Below are 19140 nucleotides of genomic sequence, written 5' to 3' on the forward strand. Positions count from 1 at the left end.
GCAAGATGATATTCATCATTTCAAGATTAGAATATAAGTTCATAGTGACGTTCTTCCATTAGGATTAAAATACAATTGTCTGATTGCATATCACTTTTTTTTTCTTCGGTTAAATGGAGTTTATATGGAAAGATACATTTACTAAGATTGAGATAACATCAACTATACAAATACTTCCCATTTTAGTTCAATTTTAGCAAGCATGAGGGATTCTTTATTTAAGGTTACAATTATGGATAAATAGTTGAGTTAACCCAATATTCAAGTTGATTTTGGTAAGGATTATTGTTAAGATTAAAACGTGAAATAACTGAACAAATTTATCCAATGTAGTGAAACATAACTAACATGGCATTAATCATAGAAGAAGATAAAAGTAAATACCTATATGACGTTCGCCCTTTAGATTTCAATCTAGGAATTAAAACATTAATTCTAACTTTTTTTTCCATTCTCATTTGTTCAATTTACATGCTTAATAACAAGTTAATCCAATGATGTAACCTAGCAAGATTCTTCCCACTATTACTACGTTTAGTTCACCTTATCTAAATACTTTTTTCATAACCTTAATTACAATCTTCCATGAACCTGATTACTACATTTGTCAAGATGAATAATTTTATGCACTTAGATTAAATTCGTTAATTTCCCATCGTACACTTTATAAGATAACAACCATACATAATAACTTAAAGCATGAAACAAAGGAAGCTAAAACATCACATAACACAGATATGATCTCAGAGTTCACCCCTAAAGGGCTACATCTCCGGGTCTGCTCAACTGCAAGACCCCTCTAGCATTTAATATAGTTAAGATTACAAATTTACATGTCTTTTACATTTTTGCCACTTAGGCGAACACAACCAATATACAATAGACACCTCGGTCGAAATTTACATAATGATCCCTTCTAAAGCGGATCCAACTGAAACACTTCAAAGCAATACGGGTTCTAATGACTGACGATTCTCTGACTAGGGGCGTAATCTGGCTATGGCCAAAACAAACCTAGCAAGACGTGCTACTATAACAGACGCATCGATTACTAAAATATTAATAGGCCGTACTCTAGCGTTAACGGGTAATTACAACATTTTCCCAAGTTGACCTAAGCATCTAGACAAACAAATTAAATCTTAGATAAACACTAATGACATGTTAGTTTTACAACAATAATCTAACCCCTTTTTAATGATACAAAAACAACCCTCTTACTACAAGAGCAAAATATATTAAGAGTGAATGGAGAAATGAAAAAAAATCTTTTCCGAGTTAAATTAAGCCTCTGTTGCATACATTTAAAAATTAAAGACCATTACCCCCATTCAATTTACTCATTATCATATAATCAATTTTTTATTCGATTTAAAAATACAACACCAATCATTACTATATTAAAGCCCAAAAATCTTTATATGTCATTAAGAATATTTGCTAAATAGATGTTACCTATATTAGCATATATTTTAATATATACATTTGTTCTTTTTTTTTTCTTTTTAACAAAAAAACACATTATTTACTAAAATAAAAATCTCAACTCATTCTTATAATACAAAATATTACTCAAAGTAATTTTTATGTTAACAAGCATCTTTTTTTTTTTTAATTTATTTAGTATACAATGAAAATCTGAAATTAGAGTTTTAACTATTCCTAAAATACTAAGTAATACTAAATAGTAAAGAAAACATTTTAAAAAAAAAAAAACGAAGGAGGAATGGTGAGCGGCCAAACCCTAACTGTGCCCTAGCCAGAGGGAACTGCGGCCGCCACGACGGGCGCAACCCCTCGGCCTCCACACACAGTGGAGTCGGGGTTACTGTAGCCACCGTGAGGTCGCAGCCCCTTCGGCCCCCACTCAATGGTACCGAAGGTTTCTGCGGCCTTCGCGGCATCGCAGTCCCTTCGGTCGCCACTGTGTGGAGCCGAATGGGAGTGGGAGGGGGCGGGTTGAGCTTCGGCTCCCCCCCCGAAACCCCCAAAATTTCATTTTCATTTTTCTTTTGCTTATTATATTTTGTGTTTTTTTTTTGATATATTCTTGGTCCGATTTACAGTCCGAATTGTTGTCCTCAAAATTTGATTCCCTTCTATGTCCTTAAGATAATATGGTCTAAACTGGGTGCAGAGAAAACATCAAAGATAAGGAAATTCCAGAGACAACATATGACAAGGTTTGATTAAAACCTTCTACACTTCAGGCTTCGTTAGAGCCCAGGTGGGTATACCTTTGTGAATTAACTTCACACTTTTAAACAATAAACCCATAGCAAACTAGTCCAAAAAAACCGGTGGGTTCACTCACCTTGAAATGAACTGAAAACAATGAATAGAAACTGTAGTTAACTTCAGCATTTTTTATCAACAAAGTATGCAATAAACAACCTCGATTAACACCAGTGCCTTATCCAAGGTTACAGAGTCACTAAAATTCAAATAACACTTCTAAAACAATATATCCTTATGTTTCCCATCGGCTTGGTTTCCACTAATCCTGATATATGCCTGGCACATACAAGAATTCAATCATTCTAGACTAAGCTATGGTCCTAAAAATTCACAGTTCCCTCCAAAGAATTTACTGGTATGAGTGATCCCGCGTATTTAATTTCCCTTCTAAAGAGAAAAGCAAACTAACACTTATACTGAGATTGCTTTGCAATTCCTTTCAAACTAAACAACCCTGGATTATTTAGAATAAAGATAGTAAATAAATTTGTGAACAAATGTGAAGACAACACATAACTTTTACTCAAAACCGATGGCCTATATATTGATATTCATTTCAAAGAGTATTACAATAAATTCTGATTCTCCATTAGACTTAGAAAAGCTCAGATAAATTTCTGTAGCGTTTTCTTACAAAATTTTGTGATCCTTTCCCCTCTAGTACTGGTATCCATTTATAACAACATGGATGCACAAAGCTTCGGACTTCTCGAGGAGAGTTTGTTACAATTATTTCCAAAATTGATGTGGTTACAATTTTTGCGTAAAGCAGTTATGTGCTCTTTTCAGCTTCCGCAGTCTGTTCAACAGGTTGTTCGGTTGCAACCTGTTCTGGCTCTTCAGGGGCACTCTCCAACTGCTCTGGATCATGGGTGGAATATTTAACTCCCCTCATTATATGTTTCTTCTGTCGGCCATGAAAAACTAATCACATCATTTTTAACTTTAGTCAACCTTTTCCAAGAATTTCTCAGTTTGTTGACTTCTGAGTTAAGAAAACTATAATGTGATTTAATTCTTTCTATTTCCTGTATAGTTATAACAAAGAAAGAGGTATCATCCAAATCAATGATTCCCTTTACCCTTGCTGACAATTTGAATTCTATCTCTTTAAGCCATATTTGCTTATCTTTCAACTGATCTGGATTAGCAAAAATTCCTGGGAGCAACTCACAAACTTGATCAGTGTATTCCTTCTTAAGCAATTTAACCCTTCTTTCCACATTATCCACTTCTGTTGCCAATTGCAATAAGATCTTAGTGATATCAGAAGTGGATTTGATAATGGGGTTAGCTCTTGCTTCATCACAGGAAACACACATGAACTCTAAGTCTTGCTCCCTAGGCCTCCATCTGTCAAAAATGGGTGTCAAAATGGCCTTATCTCTCCTTAATTCATTCCATATCTCCATGATCTTTCTCACACTATTGTGAAGCAGTGAGGCATTTATAGTGTCTGCAAAACTGGAGATTGTGGCTTTTATTTTCTCCTCATACTTCCCCACATAAAAGGCCTGAGTTTGCTTTAGGTTCTCCAATTCTTGGGGAGTTATCTCAATCATTTGAGAGCTGGAAGGCGTAGGAGATGGTGGGAGCTCAATAATGGGGCTAGTAGGTGGGGGTCTTGCAGGAGAAGAGGTGATCATCAATGTTGAAGACTCACCTTGTTGGCATTGTCCCATCAGCTGGCTCTGCAATTTGGCAATGATGCTATCTTTGCCTCTTACCTCCTCCTTGACACTGTCATAGGCCTTCAAAACTGTTTCCAATTTAATCTGGAGGGCCTCCTTTTCTTTGGCTTCCTTTTCAGCCACTGCCACACTGAATTTGGTAGTCTCTAACACAGTGCTAGCAGCCTCTACTACCCCTGTACACTCTACTCTTTTAATCATCAATTCACCAAGGTGACTTGTCCCTAAGGTGTCTTTACCTTTCTTGTCCTCATTTCTTTTGAGGGACCACACGACTAGTGCAGCATTGTCCTTACTGAATGTAACCCCTTCCATGGGTTTAGTCTCTTTTCTTACTGCATCTAGCACCAGAGCATCAACAATATTCCATTCTGGTAAAATGAGCACTCCAGCTTGTGCTATTAGATCCATTCCCTGTTCAGGAGTGATGGTTTTGAATTCTTCCATCATCTCCTATTTTATTTCTTCCTCCACTAAGGCTGGATCTTTATTAGGCTGCTCTGCCTTTTTTGCTTCACATCTAGCATTATATTTATCTATATGCTACTTCCAGATAAATTGCATGAATGCTTCAGATGTGACAAAGCTATCATCAGCTAAAAAGGCACTACTGGCCTTCTTTATCTCAGGATCCCACTCCTGGCCTTTAAGTTCAGTTGAGGTGATATCCATTTGTGCTTCAGTGGGCTCTTCTGGCATGCCTTCTTCCACCTCATCATAAGTGTATGCAATCTCTCCCAAGCTGCCCAACTGAGAGAGATATTCAGTTGCTGCTTGTTCATCTCCTATGTGGATAGGGGATTGGGATGGGGAATACAAGGGTGTATCTGATTGCACTTCCTTCCCCACCCTTTGCTTCTTTGGGCTGTCCTGGATGTCAATGACATCTTGTACCTTCCTTTTTCCTTTGGATGAAGAGGGCTCCCCTATTGTAGACACCAGCACACTGTAACCTGATTTCTTATGCAGGGTGTAGTCACCAGGAGGGATTGCTTTAGTGGAAGCTGACTTGCCTAAAATCATTCTTGCCCTTTTAGGGTTATTCTTAATTACAGCTTCCCTCTTCTCCTTTAGTGTTTGCATCACATCTTCAAAGCACACTATCAAAAATTTTATTTTCTCTTCCAATGGGAAGAAGCTAGACAATGGGTCATAGCTTGCATCAAATTGATGCACAAAATCTAGGGCTTTCTTGTAAGCCACCCATTTTTCTTTCCTCAACTCCTGTTCATCTAAATCAAATTCATTCCTGATGAGGTCTTCAGGAAAGTGGAATTGATGAGGCGTACCTCTGCATGCTACCTTCTTTCGGAACACACCATTGTAAAAGTCCTCTGGATCAGCACATCTAGACACTGCAGTGGATAAATGGTAGGGTTTGAGGAAATCCTCAAAACAATTCCAGCCTCCCTTTGTAATTACAAATTGGTGGGCTACTGTAGCTGCAGGGAAAATTGTCCCTTTACCTCTGCCTGTTAGCTCTGCCTCTTGTAGGCCACCAATTTGTCTAAGGATTTTAGATGTTCCCACTTTGAGGGGGACCTGGTAGGGTAACAAAAATGGGGTGCCTTTGAAACCAAAAACTCTGAAAACTGTGGAGACTGGATATAAGTACATATCACCCCAGTTATGAACTATCTTGATATTCTCTGCGAATTCTTTTGGCCTTAAGAATTCTAGAAGAACCTTGGGGACTCTTGGGTTATCAGAGCAAAGGAGAGTCCTTATTTTGGATGCAAAATATTTATCGAATTTTAGAAAACAAGCATCCTCTCTGTCCCATGACAACACAGTACTCCATAGTTGTACTGGCATCTTCTCTCCTCCCTTCTCTTTTACCAGGTCCATTCCACTGGCGAAATAATCACCACCTTTGAAGAGAAAAAGGTGCATCAAGAGTGAGTACCATCCGAATGGCCTATCCACCTTCCCATTTTTTATTCCTATCAACCCACCATGCATAGCATTGGCAACATAAGAAGCATAATCAAATGTAATAGCAAGAGAAGGATTCAAAATTTGAACAATCATTAACAAGTAATGGTTTGGCATATTTGATTCAGCATCCTCTCCTAGAACTTGGCAAAGTGCCCAACACATCCCTTTCGCCCTCAAGGTAAACATACTCAATGAAAAAGGCTCTTGCGTCTTGGGCCCTAAAACTGCTAACCCTCCTATTTTAAGAAAAAGTTCTTTAAGAGGCCCATTCCTAAGATGACTCCTCTGTGCACTGTACACCTGGGCTAATTGTGTGAAGTTTATGGGTTCCAAGAAGTTTGTATACTCACTGAGCCCAAACGTTGTTCTCAGTTCTTCTGCATTGATTTCCACGAGGGTTTTCCCATTTACATCCCAGATGCACCTTGTGATTGAATCATAATTTAATGCCATTTGGGTTAGCAAGTCTGTATCCATGAATACTCCTGGGACTACTAATTTCCCAACATCTAGTTCCCAAACACTGTTTTGAGGAGCAAGAGAATTTCTCATTCCAAATCTGACTCTAAACAGCCCCAACCCAGACATTCCAACCTCTGGGTCTCTCAACCAATTACCTTTGTCATATAATCCTTCTCCAATCTTCAGACGGGGAGCCCTGGGTACTAACTCTTTGGCCTTAGATGCCTGGTTAGTTGACAGCGTCAACTGCTCTAAAAAGTCATCACATACACTTCTTTCTAAATAATCAACCTTGCCAGAAAATTCCCTTTTAGGAGCCATTTGAAAATGCAACAAGATGAATATCACTTCTTAAACACTCCTGTAACACGAGAATAATTTCACTTATTACACCACACAAGAATAGCTGTAAAATAAGAAAGAACCTGATGCTTGCTTGAAGGAATTCGCTCTGCAACTGATTCACCTTCTCTATATTTGAAAAAGATAACTCTGCGTTATTCTTTTGCAAAATCTTTTAAAAGATATCTACACTTGGTTGTTAGGAAATCAAATGCTTGTACTCTGGGCCTTAATTATAACATTGATTCCGCATGCTTCGGCCGTCCCTTCAAAATCGAATTTATACGAGAATTCATATTTTAGCTCCAACGGGTCGCAGCCTTCCTGCAAGTGTCTCACTGTTAATTTCATTTTGACGGCTTTGTCTTTAGTCTGGGTCCCGTCTTTCTATTGGCTACATAATACCACGCGGTATCCGACCATTGGCTTAGAAAATCCCTTCGCATTATGTTTTGATACTGGCCGAATGTCTCCCTTTATACTGTGGCGGGCCCATATTTTCCCTTTTTGGCCATGTCATCATCATGACACGTGGATGACCCTTGTTAACTCTCGCTATTTCGCGGGTTTAAGAAGTGAGCACCTCACCCTTGCGAAATAGCGTTGACCGTCGGATCATCCTTCAAGTTGATCACCTTTTAATCCTTCGAAAAGGTCCTCGGGAATGGTGAGCCTGCTGAGTCATCACTAACACCTAGCACCTAGTCACCTGCTATGCTGATTTGTCACTCTGTCACTGGCCAGAAGAAGAACCATGGGGGGTCCCACTTTCATCTCAACAGGTCTGTCTCTTATGTCATCATCAAGACACATGGACGGCTGATATTCATTCTCGCTATTTTGCGGGTTTAAAGGGTGAGCACTTTACCCTTGCGAAATAGCGCCGACCGTCGGATCATCTCTACAGTCGATCGGTATTTAACCCCTTAAGAAGGCTCTCAAAGATGGTGGGCCCACGGACACATCATGGACACCTGGCGCCTTGTTACTTTCGGAGCTAACTTGTCAATTTTTCATTTACTAGAAGGAGCCACGGGGTCTCAATAAATTGTAAGAGCTGTCCCTGCCAGGTCATCTCCACCTATGAGCCGACTCATCTTTGGGGCCCACTTTTGAACCCTTGGTCCTAACCCACTGACTGTGGTGACTTGTGCCATGTGCTACCTTTTAATACGCCAGAAGAAAGCCACGGGGCTCCAGCTACCTCTGACAGCTATACCTTTTACTTCCTCCATCATGACACATGGACGACTGACATTCATTCTCGCTATTTCATGGGTTTAAAGGGTGAGCACTTTACCCTTGCGAAATAGCACCGACCGTCGGATCCTTTCTCAAGTTGATCAGCGTTTACTGGGCCCGACACTTTAGAATGAAATAATACAAGGCAAATTTTTTTCAAATAATCAACATAACCGCCTAGGTAAATAACAAGGGGGGACACTTCCTACGACCCCACGACCCATGACTTAAGTGAAATAAAGTAACGGCAGAATAGAAACCGGAGGGCTTAACAAGGAAAGAGTCTAAAAAATTAAAGCCCTTAAACCCCTAAGGTTTAGAACAAAGCTGAAGCACTTAGGATTACACCTCATTCGGAAAATTTTCAAGGTACCATAGCCAATTATGGGGAAAGAAGAACCCAATTTTAAAAACAGTGATAATGGCAGCTCTGACTGGGGATGGTTGATGGCGAGATCAACACAAGAAAACTCAGAAACCTTGGAGAAACAGACCAAAACACAAACCAAAACCAGGAAAGCAGGAAAGAAAACAAAATATATACAAACAAAGGACCTACCGTGCATGGACATTAAGAGAAATAATGCTTTAGGAATTGTCCATGCACTAGAAATTCCTGCATCTCATCATTCATATTCTTAAAAAAATATGAATCCTTACCATTGAGGTCACAAACTATAAAAGGGCGAATCCATAATGATTCAAATTTTTTATGTTTTCCTTTATCCTGCCCTTTTGCATTCCATTGAAGAACCATGTCATCAATTTGAAACTTCCTTAATGATGTCCTTTTATCAAAAAGATATTTTGACTGTAACTAGAGCTTCTGATTTTTCTTATGGGCAGAAGTTCTAAGCTCCTCCACTTCTACAATTTGGATCATTCTGTTCTCCATTGGTTCAGATATTTCCATGTTCTCTTCCTGCAAAAACTTATACACTGGAAGAAGGTTATTTACTTGTAATCTGGCTTGGGTACCATAAACCAACTCAAAAGGTGACATTCCAATGGATTTTTTAACTGTTATTCTATCTGCCCACAGAGCTAACTTCAAATTTTGATCCCAAGACCTCTTGTTTTCTTCTAGGATCTTCTTGATGATATTTAACAAGCTTTTGTTGCTAGATTCTGCTTGTCCATTCCCCTGAGGGTGATAAGGCGATGAGTATGACATGAGTATACCATGACTATTGCAAAAACCTACAAATTCTTCTGATCTAAAACACATAGCATTATCCATTACCAATTTTGCAGGTGTTCCAAATCTAGTCACAATATTATCCATCAGGAAATCAATGACAATTTTACTAGTAGCTCTTCTTGTGGGAATAGCTTCTATCCATTTGGTAAAATAACCTGTGGCCACTATAATCCATCCATGACCCCTTCCTGACTTCTCAGCAATTTCTCCAATAAAATCAATGCCCCATTGGACAAAAGGAGCTTCTACAGAGACTGGGTTCAGGGGTAAGGCTCCTTCATACTTGAGCTTAGAAGAAAATCTCTGACATGAATCACATCTTTGAACATATGCATGGGTATCTTTAAACAAGGTAGGCCAATAATACCCAGTCCGTATTATCTTACCAGCAGTAGTCTTAGTAGAATAGTGACCTCCACATACTCCATCATGCATTTCAACTAACACTTGTTTAGCTTGAAATTCATCCAAACACATTAGTAACTCCCCATCTCTTTTTCTCCAGAAAAGATCACCCTGAATGAGCACATACTTTTGAGACTTGAGCTTTAAAGTTCTCTTCTGATTTTGTGTCATTTCCTCTGACAACATATTACCTTTCAATACTTGGATTATCTCTGTGTACCATGGTTGTCTCTTAATACTAGTAACCAAAGTATCTTTAACCTCAACATTGTACACTTCTACATTCATGAGATTTGACTCAGTCATGAGCTTAGCCAAACCTAACCCTCTCACCAATTTAGTGATCTTTATTTCCAAATTGAACTCTTGAATTCTATTGATCCACCTACATCTCTTCCCAGTAACCTCAGACTGAGAAAAAATATCTTTAACTGCAGCATGTGGAACATACGCAATGATGTTTGCATTCACCAAATATGGCCTAAAGGCTTTAACAGCTTTAACCAAGGCATAAGCTTGTTTCTCCATGGTTTCGTATTTTAATTCTGCCGCTTGCAAAGATTTACTATAGAAAGCTATGGGATGTTCATATCCTTCATTGTCCTTTTGTAGTAATATTGCAGCCACCGTGTGATATGAAGCAAAAGAAAACAGAGAAAAAGGCTTACCATAATCCGGGGATTTCAACACTGGTGCTTCCTGGATTGCCTTCTTAATCTCATTAAAAGCTTTTGAGGCTTCTTGATCCCAATGAAACTTTGCGTCCTTCTTGAGCAACTTGACAATAGGCTTCACTATCTCAGCAAAGTTTGCAATAAACCTCCTGACAAAATTCACTTTGCCTAAAAAGACTAGATTCCTTTCACATTTCTAGGTTCAGACACTCTGTTGATTGCTTCAATTCTTTCAGGGTCTATTCTTATCCCTTCCTTAGAAACTATGTGGCCCAACAACTTTCCTTCGGTGACTCCAAAATGACATTTCTTAGGATTCAACGATACACCAAATTCCAAAGCTTTATCAAACACCTTCTCTAGATGTCCACAATGATCATCAGCTTTCTTTGAGAAACAGGTTAGATCATCTTGGTAAACCACCATAATAATATTTATGAATTCCTTAAAAGCCACATCCATAGCTCTCTGAAATGTAGCTCCTGCATTTTTTAATCCAAATGGCATTCTTACATATACATAGGTTCCCCATGGAGTGGTGAAAGCTATTTTAAACTATTCAGACTCCTTTACTAACACTTGATTGTATCCTGAGAAACCATCCATCATGGATAAAAGATCACATCCTGTCACTCTTTGTAGCATTGCTTCCATATTTGGGGATGAGTAATTATCTTTTAAAGAAGCAACATTAAGATTCCTAAAATCAACACACAATCTGATGTCTCCATTTTTCTTTCTTACTGGGACCAGATTAGAGACCCATGAAGAATGTCTGATTGGTTTGATAATTCCCCCTTCTCTCAATTTAGTCAACTCTTATTGCATTTTAGTTTCTAATAAGGGGTTAATAGGTCTCTGTTTCTGTCTAAAAGGATTAGCATCTAGAAGTAAGGGAACTTCATGCTGAAAAAGATCTTGTCTATACGCCTTTAGGTCTTCATAAGACCAAGCAAAAACATGCTTATACCTTTTCAGTAAATTGATAAGATTAGTCCTAACATGAGGGGGTAGCTTCTTTCCAATATATACCAACTTGGGGGATGATTCTGTCCCCAGGTTGACCTCCTCCAACTCTTCTAACTTGGTGGTAGATTGCTGGTGTAAATGACTGTCATTATAACTAAACATACTTTCTAACTCCACCAACCCTTTAGGTATCTCGTTGGTTACCAACTGGACAATATCATTTCCAAACACTGTCTCTCTGTCATCCACCACTTCCACCAATGCATTGCAATCAATTTTTTGTCCATCATAATCATCAACACATTGGATGAACCTAAAAATATCTTCATCATCAGCAAAAACTTGCCAATTATATACATTATCAGGGATAGCAGGCCTAGCTTTTATTTCCACAGTGGAAATACCAGTTAGTGTTGCATCATCATTTTTTAAAGCAACATTAGCTAGGAAATCTGCCATAATATTTTTTGTTCGCTCTATCCAATTGATAGAAAAGGCATCAAAATATTCAATAACATCCCAGACAACATGCTTATATTGCTTCAATTTATCATTCTTGGATGCATATTTAGATCTTACCTGAGAGACAACCAGCTCTGAATCGCCCATCACTTTCAACAGTCGGATTCCATGCCTTTTTGCAACCTCAAGTCCTAATAACAGGACTTCATACTCTGCAGTATTATTTGTGCACTAGAATGCCAATAAGAATGAATATTTAAAGGTTATACCTGATGGGGATACAAAAAGAACCCCTGATCCAGATCCTTCTTTGGAGCAAGCTCCATCAAAATACATCTGCCACAACCCATACTATTGTGCTTGTAACTCAACTACAATTGGGTCAGTGTTCTTCAATTGAGGTGATACTGGCTGAATTCTGAAGTTATCTAAATCCATATCAATCATACAATTAAGCATACTAGGGTCCACATTTTCAATTACTTTAGGAGCTCGTGGCTCCCTGTATAGTTTGACCTTATTGCCGCCAACAGGAATAGTAGCATAAGACAAGTCCAATTGAAAATTTCCCCCCACTGCTGCTGCCCACTGCCTAGAAAGTAACATGCCATAGTGGGGTTTAGTATCTGTGACAATAACATCCATTTTATAAGTAGCTTCAGGAAATGCAGCTATTTTTACTTCTACATCTTTCATTGTACCTATCACAGGCACTTCTCTGTTATCCATGGCATAACATTTCCTATACACAGTAGTTACTGACAATCCTAATTCTTTCATAACACCATAGGGCATTACATTAGCAGCTGCTCCTGAATCTATCATGCAATTTTTAATTAACTAGTTATTGACTAGCAGAGTAACATAGAAGGGGTCCACCTGAGAAGGCTCCTGAGTGATAGTGGTTCCAACATATACCTCTGGGGTTTGGAGCTCTTGATCCTTTCCAACTTTATCTGAGCCAGTGGGTAATACCAAGTCACTATCAGATATACCAGAGAATAAAGACAAAGCTGCATCCTTATGTTCTTTAATCTTTAGTAATTCTATTAATGGAATAGTGACTTTCATTTGAGTTAAAGCTTGGGCCATATCAAATGTAGAATTATTACATTTCTCAGTATTTACCTTAACCTTTTCTATTTTAAATTGACTGGCCTTTTTCACCATTTCCGCCTTTTGTACATCACCAGCATTTTTGGCATTTGTGGTTCTTGGTAAGTCTTTAACTTGTTCCTCTTTTTCTTGACTGACCTTAAAAGTAGCAGTAATACTGCTTGATGCCCCTTTCTTAGTGACCTCTTTTACAAACATGGAACCTGGCTCACCTTGATCAGTATCTCTCTTGGTGCTTCTCAGGTTGTAGTTATGTTTTGCTTTGGCAATTGCAACCTTAGTGAGATTTTTAACTTCTTCTTCACTAGGCCTCCTAAGATGAACTTCTTCATCTTCAATTGTTACCACATTCAATGTGGGATGCCAACCTAAGGCTAACTGTCCTTACACTAAACTTTCATTATCTAGCACATCACTGTATTCACTTTGCATAGATTCCTCATCACTTTCTATGATAGTTTCAAACATATTAATGTCAAGCTCTGCTTCTGGTCTCATGGATTCTTCTAGAGCTTGAGCCACTGCACACTGATGAGGAGAATGTGGTCCATCACAAGAAATACACTAGGGAGTATTTTCTATATTATTAACTATTTTTCCTTTTAAAGGATCTGGTGTATCTTGACTTTGGGCGATTTTAGGCTTCTCAACTTGGGGCTTACCATCCTTCCAATTTGTATTGTATGGCATATCATGTAACCTAGGAGGTCTATCTTGCCAGTTGTAATGAGGCTTATCATTTTTGTTGACCTTAGCAGTCAAATCTTTCATAGCAGTAACTAGTTTTTCTATTTTATCCTCCTCTTTAGCAACTTTGTTAGGTTGTTGTTTGGTTTCATGCCATAATCTTCCATCTGTCCTTCTTCCTAATTTTCCAGATGCCTTTCTATTACTCTCTACATTTATGGCAATTCTAAAGGCATCCCTCAGGTTATGAGGATTTTTATCTCTCAAGATATAAGCCATCTTGGAATCAAATGCATTGTAATATGTATTAAGGCACATATTGTCATCTAGCCTCATTACCTGATACAATCTATGCATAGCTTTTTGGAACCTAGCATTGAAATCAATGACTATTTCATTTTCAGATTTTCTAATATTATTGAACTGATTCAGCATGAAACTCACATTAGTCTTATCACCGTACTATTCTTGAAAGCAATTTTTGAACTCTTCCCATGAACCTATGCTAGCTACTGGAAGACCTCTGTACCAATCTCTTGCATCATCAACCAGGGATTGAACAAACAGTTTCATAATGACATCTTCATCTGCTATCTCATAATCATTTATCAGATCCCCAAAAGATTTCAGATGTTCTTCAGCACTGACTGCATTGTTCCCAGCAAACTTATGGAGTTTATCTCTTAGCTCAGTGGGAACATGATTTGGATACCCTGGGATCCCATCAAAAAACAATTGCCTATATTGTTCTAGATTAATTGGCCTTCTTTGGAAAGGGGAAATAGTACTATTATTCCCCATGATCATTTTAGCTTTTGGGATTGGGGATTGAGATGTTTGGGTGTACTGTTTATTTGAAGGTATCTGGCTTGCTGAGGCAATGTTAGTAGGTACTGCAGGTTGAGTATTGACCTGAGGAAAAGAGATATGTTGGGGATTAGGCTTGCTAAGATCTTCCAATGGGAATGTAATAGGAGGAGCTTTTAAGTAGTTAATCTTTCTTTTAACCTCCTGATTTGTTGCTTCTAACTCAGCCTTTTCCAATTCCATTTGGAGGTCTTCCTTTTCCTTTCTCATCCTTTCCATCTCTCTCTCATGTGCTAGGATCCTATGAGAAATCCCTTCTGCGGTTTTAGACTCTACTTCATCATCTACCCATATCTGTTTCCCTTTGTCTAAATTGAATTTAGGAAGCTGGGAGTCATTAGATACTTCCTTACTTGGCTGGGCTACTGACTTAGAAACTGGACTAATCTTAGGGATTAAGATCTCCCTAATCACTGGGCCCTCTTCGTCACCTTTTTCCTTTTCCTTAGCAAGCACTTCAAGATCAGCTATCTGTCTAAGAAGCCTATCTCTCTCCATTATTTTGGCTTTAACTTCCTTTTCCTTGTTTGCCTCCTTTTGGGCTCTTAGGGATATTAAATGATGAACTCTTTTGTTTAACTCTTCAATCTCTTGAGACATTTTATCCTCATCAGGATAATTTTCTTTAGAGTCTGATGCATTAATTTGATCTATGCCAATCAGACTAATGTTCCCATCTATTGTCCTAGGAACAAAGTGCCTAATTGCATTTGAACTGGTTCTATCTTTTGCAGAAACACTAACATGAGATAGGTCTCGACTTAAAATAGGTGCATCACCAATATTTCCAAACAATCCTGAATGGAAACCTAAAATATCATGCCCTGAATCTCTAGAAGATGAATTTGACTTTGCATAGACAGGTCGATCAGGCATCTTACCAGTATTGTTGCTTTTCTGCACCCACGCAGCATTTGATGGCTCATGCATCACAGATCTCTTCTGGCCTCTTCGTGACTGCTCTGGCAGACCTTCTTGCAAGGTTTCACGAGGATGTTTCTTCATGAATGATCTTGTGTTCTTATTTCCTTGCATCTTGCTTGTCTTTCTTTTAGAAAATTCGTATTCTCACAAGGACTGGTTCAATAGTAACAGAGTCGCCACCCACAAAACTATGGGAAAAACAAAAACAAGCAGTCTTACTCACAACACAACAATACTCTCCACAAGTCTCAGTGCAGATCTGTATCTTTATCTTTGTTATAACTGGTCCCCAACAGAGTCGCCACTTTTGTTGTCCTCAAAATTTGATTCCCTTCCATGTCCTTAAGATAATATGGTCTAAACTGGGTGCAGAGAAAACATCAAAGATAAGGAAATTCCAGAGACAACATATGACAAGGTTTGATTAAAACCTTCTACACTTCGGGCTTCCTTAGAGCCCAAGTGGGTATACCTTTGTGAATTAACTTCACACTTTTAAACAATAAACCCACAACAAACCAGTCCAAAAAAACCAGTGGGTTCACTCACCTTGAAATCAACTGAAAACAATGAATAGAAACTGTACTTAACTTCAGCATTTTTGATCAACAAAGTATGCAATAAACAACCTCAATTAACACCAGTGCCTTATCCAAGGTTACAGAGTCACTTAAATTCAAATAACACTTCTGAAACAATATATCCTTATGTTTCTCGTTGGCTTGGTTTCCACTAATCCTGATATATGCCTGGCACATACAAGAATTCAATCATTCTAGACTAAGCTATGGTCCTCAAAATTCATAGTTCCCTCCAAAGAATTTACTGGTATGAGTGATCCCGCGTATTTAATTTCCCTTCTAAAGAGAAAAGAAAACTAACACTTATACTGAGATTGCTTTGCAATTCCTTTCAAACTAAACAACCCTGGATTATTTAGAATAAAGACAGTAAATAAATTTGTGAAAAAATGTGAAGACAACACATAACTTTTACTCAAAACCGATGGCCTGTATATTGATATTCATTTCAAAGAGTATTATAATAAATTCTAATTTTCCATTAGACTTAGAAAAGCTCAGATAAATTTCTGCAGCGTTTTCTTACAAAATTTTGTGATCCTTTCCCCTCTAGTCCTGGTATCCATTTATAACAACATGGATGCACAGAGCTTCGGACTTCTCGAGGAGAGTTTGTTACAATTATTTCCAAAATTGATGTGGTTACAATTTTTGCGTAAAGCAATTATGTGCTCTTTTCAGCTTTCGCAGTCTGTTCAACAGGTTGTTCAGTTGCAACCCCTTCTGGCTCTTCAGGGGCACTCTCCAACTGCTCCGGATCATGGGTGGAATATTTAACTCCCCACTCATTATATGTCTCTTCTGTCGGCCATGAAAAAGTAATCACATGATTTTTAACTTTAGTCAACCTTTTCCAAGAATTTCTCAGTTTGTTGACTTCTGAGTTAAGAAAACTATAATGTGATTTAATTCTTTCTATTTCCTGTATAGTTATAACAAAGAAAGAGGTATCATCCAAATCAATGATTCCCTTTACCCTTGCTGACAATTTGACTTCTATCTCTTTAAGCCATATTTGCTTATCTTTCAACTGATCCGGATTAGCAAAAATTCCTGGGAGCAACTCACAAACTTGATCAGTGTATTCCTTCTTAAGCAATTTAACCCTTCTTTCCACATTATCCACTTCTGTTGCCAATTGCAATAAGATCTTAGTGATATCAGAAGTGGATTTGATAATGGGGTTAGCTCTTGCTTCATCACAGGAAACACACATGAACTCTAAGTCTTGCTCCCTAGGCCTCCATCTGTCAAAAATGGGTGTCAAAATGGCCTTATCTCTCCTTAATTCATTCCATATCTCCATGATCTTTCCCACACTATAGTGAAGTAGTGAGGCATTTATAGTGTCTGCAAAACTGGAGATTGTGGCTTTTATTTTCTCCTCATACTTCCCCGCATAAAAGGCCTGAGTTTTCTTTAGGTTCTCCAATTCTTGGGGAGTTATCTCAATCATTTGAGAGCTGGAAGGCACAGGAGATGGTGGGAGCTCAATAATGGGGCTAGTAGGTGGGGGTCTTGCAGGAGAAGAGGCGATCATCAATGTTGAAGACTCACCTTGTTGGCGTTGTCCCATCAGCTGGCTCTGCAATTTGGCAATGATGCTATCTTTGCCTCTTACCTCCTCCTTGACACTGTCATAGGCCTTCAAAACTGTTTCCAATTTAATCTGGAGGGCCTCCTTTTCTTTGGCTTCCTTTTCAGCCACTGCAACACTGAATTTGATAGTCTCTAACACAGTGCTAGTAGCCTCTACTACCCCTGTACTCTCTACTCTTTTAATCATCAATTCACCAAGGTGACTTGTCCCTGAGGTGTCTTTACCTTTCTTGTCCTCATTTCTTTTGAGGGACCACATGACTAGTGCAGCATTGTCCTTACTGAATGTAACCCCTTCCATGGGTTTAGTCTCTTTTCTTACTGTATCTAGCACCAGAGCATCAACAATATTCCATTATGGTAAAATGAGCAATCCAGCTTGTGCTATTAGATCCCTTCCCTGTTTAGGAGTGATGGTTTTGAATTCTTCCATCATCTCCTATTTTATTTCTTCCTCCACTGAGGCTGGATCTTTATTAGGCTGCTCTGCTTTTTTTGCTTCACATCTAGCATTATATTTATCTATATGTTGCTTCCAGATAAATTGCATGAATGCTTCAGATGTGACAAAGCTATCATCAGCTAAAAAGGCACTACTGGCCTTCTTTATCTTAGGATCCCACTCCTGGCCTTTAAGTTCAGTTGAGGTGATATCCATTTGTGCTTCAGTGGGCTCTTTTGGCATCCCTTCTTCCACCTCATCATAAGTGTATGCAATCTCTCCCAAGCTGCCCAACTGAGAGAGATATTCAGTTGCTGCTTGTTCATCTCCTATGTGGATAGGGGATTGGGATGGGGAATACAAGGATGTATCTGATTGCACTTCCTTCCCCACCCTTTACTTCTTTGGGCTGTCCTGGATGTCAATGACATCTTGTACCTTCCTCTTTCCTTTGGATGAAGAGGGCTCCCCTGTTGTAGACACCAGCACACTGTAACCTGATTTCTTATGCAGGGTGTAGCCACCAGGAGGGATTGCTTTAGTGGAAGCTGACTTGCCTAAAATCATTCTTGCCTTTTTAGGGTTATTCTTAATTACAACTTCCCTCTTCTCCTTTAGTGTTTGCATCACATCTTCAAAGCACACTATCAAAAATTTTATTTTCTCTTCCAATGGGAAGAAGCTAGACAATGGGTCATAGCTTGCATCAAATTGATGCACAAAATCCAGGGCTTTCTTGTAAGCCACCCATTTTTCTTTCCTCAACTCCTGTTCATCTAAATCAAATTCATTCCTGATGAGGTCTTCAGGAAAGTGGAATTGATGAGGCCTACCTTTGCATGCTACCTTCTTCTGGAACACACCATTGTAAAAGTCCTCTGGATCAGCACATCTAGACACTGCAGTGGATAAATGGTAGGGTTTGAGGAAATCCTCAAAACAATTCCAGCCTCCCTTTGTAATTACAAATTGGTGGGCTACTGTAGCTGCAGGGAAAATTGTCCCTTTACCTCTGCCTGTTAGCTCTGCCTCTTGTAGGCCACCAATTTGTCTAAGGATCTTAGTTGTTCCCACTTTGAGGGGGACCTGGTAGGGTAACAAAAATGGGGTGCCTCTGAAACCAAAAACTCTGAAAACTGTGGAGACTGGATATAAGTACATATCACCCCAGTTATGAACTATCTTGATATTCTCTGCGAATTCTTTTGGCCTTAAGAATTCCAGAAGAATCTTGGGGACTCTTGGGTTATCAGAGCAAAGGAGAGTCCTTATTTTGGATGCAAAATATTTATCAAATTTT

This window comes from Cryptomeria japonica, chromosome 3, assembly GCF_030272615.1.
Source record: "Cryptomeria japonica chromosome 3, Sugi_1.0, whole genome shotgun sequence".
Taxonomy (NCBI): Eukaryota; Viridiplantae; Streptophyta; class Pinopsida; order Cupressales; family Cupressaceae; genus Cryptomeria; species Cryptomeria japonica.